Raw genomic sequence first — 7,591 nt, forward strand, 5'->3', positions numbered from 1 at the left:
GGCAAGGGGGGCTGGGCCCTCTGGGGGCCTGCAGTGGGCTGCTGGAACTCAGGAGGGATTTCACCATCCTGGGTGGGACTTGTGCAGAGGGTCAAGGAGCCAGGAACCCACTGGCTGCCTCCACAACTGGACATGGGCCGTAGGGTCTGGGCAGGGACCAGCCAAACCGGACTGGGTGATACCGGGACTCTGGGTAGGAGCCTTTCCCATGCTCTGTAACCCGGGGTGCTCCGTGCACCCGCACAGCTATGTAAACCCGGGCCAAGGGAGGCACAGGTAGGAGAAGCCAGGTGCCCAGAGACAGGTGAGCGGAGGGGACCTTTCCCAGACCCCTCTGCAGCCATCACAAGGGTGATCGTCGGGGACCTTGAAGGCATCTTTAAACATACCCCAAAGCCCGTCAGTTGTAACCTGTTTATTAAGAAAATGTGTGTCGAGTTGCACGTGGCGGGGTGGGGTCTGAGGGGTGATGGCAGTGAGCCTAGGTGTCACCGCTGGTTTCCCGATTGTGTTTCCACTCCCACCTCACGGAGGCCTTTCCGTTTGTCCGCCCTCCTCGCTCACCTTCAGTGCTTATCTCAGTCTCCCCCGCTCGGCACCTTCTCGTCTGATCTGGATCATGGCTTTGCTTTCTTTCCATCTGCAAACAGTTTGGTCTCATCCAGACGTGAGAGTACGGCCCCCAAACCAAACATCTAAAACCTCCTCCCTGGGCTGGTCACCGGCGTCGTCAGCACAGTTGTCGACCTGAAGCCTTTCTCATCTCTGTACGCACAGCAGACACTCCAGGCCGCTGGCGACCAGGTGTTCCCCGAACACTCTGGAGGGAGCCTGAGAGAGGGTGATGCCCCCCCGCCCCCCGCAGGGGTCCCAGGACCTGAACTGGGCCTGTCCGGGAGCGCCCTGGGGCTCGGTCAGCAGATTTTGTCTGTCTTCCTCAATCGCAGGGTAGGCAGAAGTCAGGGTCACAGGCTGCTTCGCAGATGCAGACGCAGATGCAGACGGACAGTGAGACCCAGGGTGATGAGTGACTCACGAGGATGTCTGTGGAGTTTCTATTTTCAGGCAGCGCTCCCTAGTCAGCCTGCCTGTTCACTCTTGGCTTTCGCTGGGTGGGGGGAGGGGGGGGGAGGCAAACAGGTGTCCTGGGTTTTCAGCCGCAGTAGATCTTTCCCTCCCCGGGCGTGAGAACGCTCAGCACTCTGCTCTTTAAAGGATGGCTTCACAGAGTCTCCCTGAAGTAGCTGTGTCGGCTCCCTGTTGCTGCCGTAACAAGTTGCCACCATTTAGTGGCTTAAACAACACCAACAGACTCTTACAGTGCTTTCGGTCAGAAGTCCCACGTGGGTCTCCATGGGCTGCGTTCCTTCCTCGGGGAACCCTTCTCTTGCTCAGTTGGGTGCTGGCAGAATTTAGTTCCTTGTGGTTTGGGACTGAGATCCATGCGTCCTTGCTGGCTGTCAGCAGAAAGCCGCTCCCAGCATCCAGGGACACCATATTCCCAGGCTTGTGCCCCCAAGCTCCATCGTCAAAGTCAGCAACAGACGGTCACGTGCTTTGAATCTCCCCATGTCAGAGTCTTCACCTTTAGTCACACCTGCAAAGTCCTGTTTGCCAGGTAAGTGACATACAGGTTCCGGACATTAAAGCCTGGACATCTTTAGAGAGTCATTATTCTGTGCACCCCAGGTCATAGGTTTCCAGATTCTCAAACCCTCTGGGTTGTCCAGGACCTTTATCACACGGTTTATTTTTTTTTTTAATGTTTTTATTGATTTCAGAGAGGGAAAAAGGGATCAAAAACACCAATGATGTGAGAGAATCATTGATCGGCTACCTCCTACACGCCTCACACTGGGGATCGAGCCCGCAACCCGGGCATGTGCCCTGACCGGGAATCGAACCATGACCTCCTGGTTCATAGGTCGATGCTCAACCACTGAGCCACACCAGCCGGGCACATGATTTTTTTAAACAGCTTTACTGAGATATAATTCACATACTATGCCATTCACCCATTTAAAGCGTATAATTCGTTGGTTTCTAGTGTCATCACAGAGTTGTGCAGCCATCACCATAATCAATTTGGTACATTTTTTATGACCCCAACAATGAACCCTGTCCACATTAGCAGTCACTCCCCATTCCCCCTAAGCCACTGATTTGCTCTCTGTGAATTTGCCTACACTGGACTTTTCATTAAAAAGGAATCATACAGTATGTGGCCTTGTCTACATATATGTTATATAGACACATATATGTGTATCTACATCATGTCTTTGTCATCCATGTTGTAGCATGTACCAGTGCTTCATTCCTTTTCATTGCTAACTAATGTTTGATTGTATGGATTCGCCACATTTTATTCATCCATTCATTAGTTCACGGACATTTCCACACTTTAGCTACCATAAATAATGCTATGAACTTGTGTGGACGTATGTTTTTATTCGTAGGAACGAAACTGCTAGGTCATGTGATTACTCTATGTTTGTTTGTTTTTTGTTTTTTTTTATATTTTATTGATTTTTTACAGAGAGGAAGGGAGAGAGATAGAGAGTTAGAAACATCGATCAGCTGCCTCCTGCACATCTCCTACTGGGGATATGCCCGCAACCCAGGTACATGCCCCTGACCGGAATCGAACCTGGGACCTTTCAGTCCGCAGGCCGACGCTCTATCCACTGAGCCAAACCGGTTTCGGCTATTTTTGTTTTTCTTAGAAACTGCCAGACTTTTTTCCCAGCAGCTGCGCCATTCTACATCCCCAACAGCAATCTGCCAGGGGTTCTGTTTCTCCACTTCCCCGCCCGCACTTGCTGTTATCTGACTTTTTTACTCTAGCCACCCTCGTGGGGGTGAAGTGGGACCTGACTGTGGTTTTGATGTGCATTTTCCTGGTGCCCGGTGACCTTGAGCATCCTTTCACGCACTTCCTGGCCGTCTGCGTGTCTTTGGAGAAATCAAGTCAGAGTCTTGGTCCACTTTTCACTTGGGTTGTCTTTTTGTTATTGAGTTGTTAGAATTCCTTATATATTCCAGATGCAAGTCCCTTCCCAGATACGTATATGTGTGATTTGCAGAGATTTTCTCCTGCTCTGTGAGTTTTCTTTCCACTGTCTCAATGGCGTCCTTTGGGGCATATGAGTTTTTAATTCTGTTGATGTGCAACTTATCTCTTTTTCCTTTTGTTCGGCTTGTGCTTTTGGTGTCATATCTACGAAGGTTTTGCCGAATCCAGTGTCATTGAAAATTGACGCTTGAATTTTCTTATGAGCGTTCAATAGGTGTAGCTCTTACACTTAGACTTTTAATCCATTTTTAGTTTTTATATATGAAGGGAGAGGTAGTGGGTTCCAGTTCATTCTCTTGCATCTGGGTATCCAGTTGTCCCAGGATGCTCTGTAGAACTGTCACAGAATGAGCTCCAGAAACATCTGCTTGCATAGCTACACCACACTGACGTGGCCACGGTCCCCACCTGGTCCAGGGAGGCAGGCCCTGGCTGACCACTGTCTGGCAAGTGACAGCCCCTCCAAAAGTGCTTGTCAGATGAATGTGATGCAAGGCGGGGAGCCAGAGCCACCGAGACCGGGTGCCGAGTCCCCTTTGCTCTGCACGTGGCTGAGTGACTCTGGGACCTTGAGTGGCCACTGGGCCCCAGTCTACAGAGGTGCCCCAGTGCCCTTGGGGGAAAAGAGAAATGCTACTACTGCCTGAGCTAGATCTCAGGGTGGGAAATCCCAAATTTTGCTTTGAGGCTGCCTGGGGGGTGTGTGTGTTGGGGGGTGGGGAGGTGTCAAGGGAAAAAAGAAGACTGGGGAGCAGCTGGCCCAGATGTGAACCAGGACAGGGGGCCTTGAATAAGAAAGCAAGAGGCACCTGTACTCAAGGTCAACATTTCTTGTTTTAAGCTTTCAGAGGCAGAAGCAGGGGAAAGCTCTTGGCTGGCAGATGAAATGAAAAGATAAAGCGCTGGCAGCCACCCCAGACGTCTCTGCACCAGCAACGCTGCATTGCACCCTGCGGGCCAAGCGGAGGTGTGGCCCGGGGCAGCCCAGCTGTGGAGCAGGCGGCCGATGAGCCGGGGTCTGGGGAAGGACCGGGCACGCTTGCAGGGGAAATGCCATGGTCAGCAGGCCCTCACGCGACAGGCGCTTCCCGTCGGCTGGGCCAGGAAGCAGGCCTGTCTGCCTTTCCCGGCCCTGGCACTGCGGCAGCCTGGTCCCGGGCCAGGAGTGTGGGAGCCTCCGGTGAGCCCGTCACTCCCTAGTGGCTGCAGGGCCACAGCCTGGGACAACTCTGCACCCCTCAGCTCCTTCCACCCCTCCCCTCTCCGGTCCTGGAATACAGGTAAGGTCCCCCGCATGGGTCTGTCCAGTGCTACACGCCAGGCTGTGTAGACTTGGGGGACACAGCTGTGAACAAGGCCCCTGTTCTCAAGGAGCTTATGTTCGACTCCAAGAGGGGGTGTGGGGGGTGGGGAGACGGACAATAAACAAGTAAAGGACTTGGCGGAGTGCCAAGTGCGATGAAGAAAATACAGCAGGAACGGGAGTGGGGTGTCTGACTGCCTAGGTAAGGAAGCCCACTCCTGGAGGTGACCTTTGACTGAGAGCAGAGGGGAGAGGCCGGCCCTGCACAGCTGGGGAAAGTGTTCCAGGCAGAGAGCACGGCGCGTGCAAAGGCCCTGAGGCAGGAAACAGCTTGACGTCTCTGAAGAACTGAAGGGAAGCCAGCGTGGCCGGGATACTGAGCAAGAGGTAGGAGCCGGGCACACAGGCTCAGGGGCCACGGAGGAAAGTGGGTTTTCTCCTCGTGTGCAGTGGAGGGCTCTGGAGGATGGTAAATAATCGTTTTCATTGGGAAAAAGTCCCCGGTTCCCGGGCCTCGGGCCTCAAGGAGAAGCACACCAAGTGGGTGGGAAGTTTTCGAAGGGTCCACACAGGCAGAGACACAACTCCAGGGTGTTTGGCAAGGCCAGCCGATCAGGAGGTGACGGCCACTGGGAAAATGGTTTGTTACGGTCCCCAAGAGAAGGGGGCAGGCCATGTCACCCACACGGCCACGTGGGGCAGGACCAGGGTTGGTCCGAAGGCAGAGGGAGCAGGGGAACGCGGGCAAGAGCCTGCATTGTGGTTTCTGCGGGAAGACGGGGTGAGCAGGCTCAGGCCCGGCCAGTTTGAATAGCTTCAGTGGTTCTGGGACTTAAGGGCTGCCCGGGTTGTCTGGTACCTGCCCCGGGTGATTAGGGCAGGGGGACAGCCGCCCTGGATGTGAGCGCCCCCTAGAGGAGGAGGTCGGAGGTGTGGGCTCCCTATATGTTGGTCTGCAAGTGAAAGGTGCCCTCCAGGGTGAATCATTTGCTATTTCTAGGCACTGGCTGTCCTTGAGGGGTCACCTCCTTCAGGGTCAGCCAGGCCCCAATGCCAAAGCCTCAGAAACACCTGGTAACACACAGGAGGCACCTGTGTTCCGCAGGGAGCGGCTCAAGGAAGGAAATCGACAGGGTTTGCCAATGTGTTAGATGTAGTGACGAGGGAAGAGGAAGAATCAAAGATACAGTCTGGGCTTTCGGCGTAAGCAAGTGGGGCGCCTCACCCTCAGAGCAAGTCTGTGGGGCCAGGAGACGTCGCTGCCCACAGGGTGCGTAGACTGTCATGGGAGAGCCCAGCTTCAAGTAGGGAAAGCTGGCCACCCTCGTCGGCAAGGCTCCCTGAGGCACGCGTATACTTGGCCTTAAAAGCCAGAAATGTCGCTAAACAGCAATACACAGTGCAAACACTGGCATCAACCATTTGGGAGTCATACTGTTTTGGAGGATTGCACGGGGGAACTCTGTGGTTAGTGGGAGTGGGGTTCTTGCGATATCTGGAGAAAAAGATTTTCTAAGCCTCTCACGGGATGATGAATGGGTTTTATTTGCGTGGAATTATATTTCTCTGGTTCCAAAGTCCCATTTCCCTTCATCCAGTTCTGGAAAATGTGCAGCTGGGGCTTTAATAACGCTGGAAGCAAAGCCAGTGTCCGGACTTTCCACGTCACGTGGAGCGGGATCCGATCAGCAGTTCAAGTCCACGAGCCCATGGTGTGGAGTCCAGGGCCGTGGGCATGTGTGCGAGTGCAGAGCATGTGAGTTCCACAGCCACGAGTGCCGGAGAGAGCGCCCTTTGTCTGGGACCGTGGTCGGCAAACTTCGGCCCCTTGAGGGTGGCTCTTCCACAAAATACCACGTGCCGGCGCGCACGTACAGTGTGATTGAAACTTCGTGGCCACACTCAAGGGGCCAAAGAGCCGCATGTGGCTCGAGAGCTGCGGTTTGCCGAGCCGCAAGTTTGCCGACCACTGGTCTAGGAGCTTATGTATCTCAGGTTCCTGACCCTTGCCGTGGCCACACTGTTCTGGCCAATGAGCTGCTGCCAGGTGTGACTGACAGATAAGCAGCTTCCCTGTGCTCCTTTCCAGTTATTAATTAATAACCGGGTTATTAGAACGGTAACAGTGTGTCCCACGTGTACGTTCATTCGTCTCCAACTGTGATTTCTGACTCGCTTTCCCTTGCCCAAGGCTCAGGACCCTCCCATGATGAGGGCCTCTGCTGCCCTGGTCCAGGAATTTAGTGCTACAAACCCATCTTCTCTGTGCGAGGACACCTTTCATGGGCATCAGGATGAAGCCTTTCAGAAAGACTCCTTTGCTCATGCAAAGAATTGTCCTTTAACGCCTTCGTTTTGTAAGATCTAATCTAATTAAGTCCCATGTCCTGTAACAGTAAATAACTTTTCTATTTTTATTTTAAAATCAAGTTAAAGAAACAGCAGACCTATGACATAAAATAGGTGCGCACTAAAAAACTTCCTGTGACTTGATTTGATGGCGTAGCCTCCACCAAAGGCGGGACTGGAGATGTAGCTACAAAGAAGCAAGCGGTCATACCCTCGGCCTGGTAAGGGGCTAAATGAGCTGCAGATGTTACAACACCGGGAGTCGTGGTTCTCGAGTTCTTGCTGATTTATCACAGAGCGTCTGCCATGAGTTCGGAAGTATCGATTGCTGGTGATGGTGTGGTTTGGGGCAGCTGGTGAAGGGCTTGTGCGGCTTGCCCTGACCCACCTCCCGTGACGGCGGATCTCTCTGGTCACGTGACCGTAGTTCACCGGCTTGAAATGCTCGGATGGCGCTGGCTAACGTTCGTTGTCGTTGTTTTCCAGCCTCTCTGGTTTATGTGTCTTGGCAGCTAGACTGTACACTTTGAAGGTGAGCGGTCTGGTGGCTTCTATGTGTTATGAACATAACCCTCCCCAGCATCGGGCACGAGGCCCCCCATAATTTATGCGTGTGGGTTTAAATGGGTGAATTCGTTAATACAGCATAGCTGTCAGCTGGCAGATTTCTATCAGATGAATTTTTTTCACATGTGTAAAAAGTTGCATTCGGTTGTGCACCAAAGGACACTACCGAGAGAGTGGAAAGAGCCCTGGCCGGTGCGGCTCAGTTGCTTGAGCATCATCCCATGCACTGAAGGGTGACTGGTTCAATTCCTGGTCAGGGCATGTGCACAGGTTGTGGGTTCAATCCCCAGTTAGGATGC

Source organism: Myotis daubentonii, chromosome 3 (genome assembly GCF_963259705.1).
Source record: "Myotis daubentonii chromosome 3, mMyoDau2.1, whole genome shotgun sequence".
Taxonomy (NCBI): domain Eukaryota; kingdom Metazoa; phylum Chordata; class Mammalia; order Chiroptera; family Vespertilionidae; genus Myotis; species Myotis daubentonii.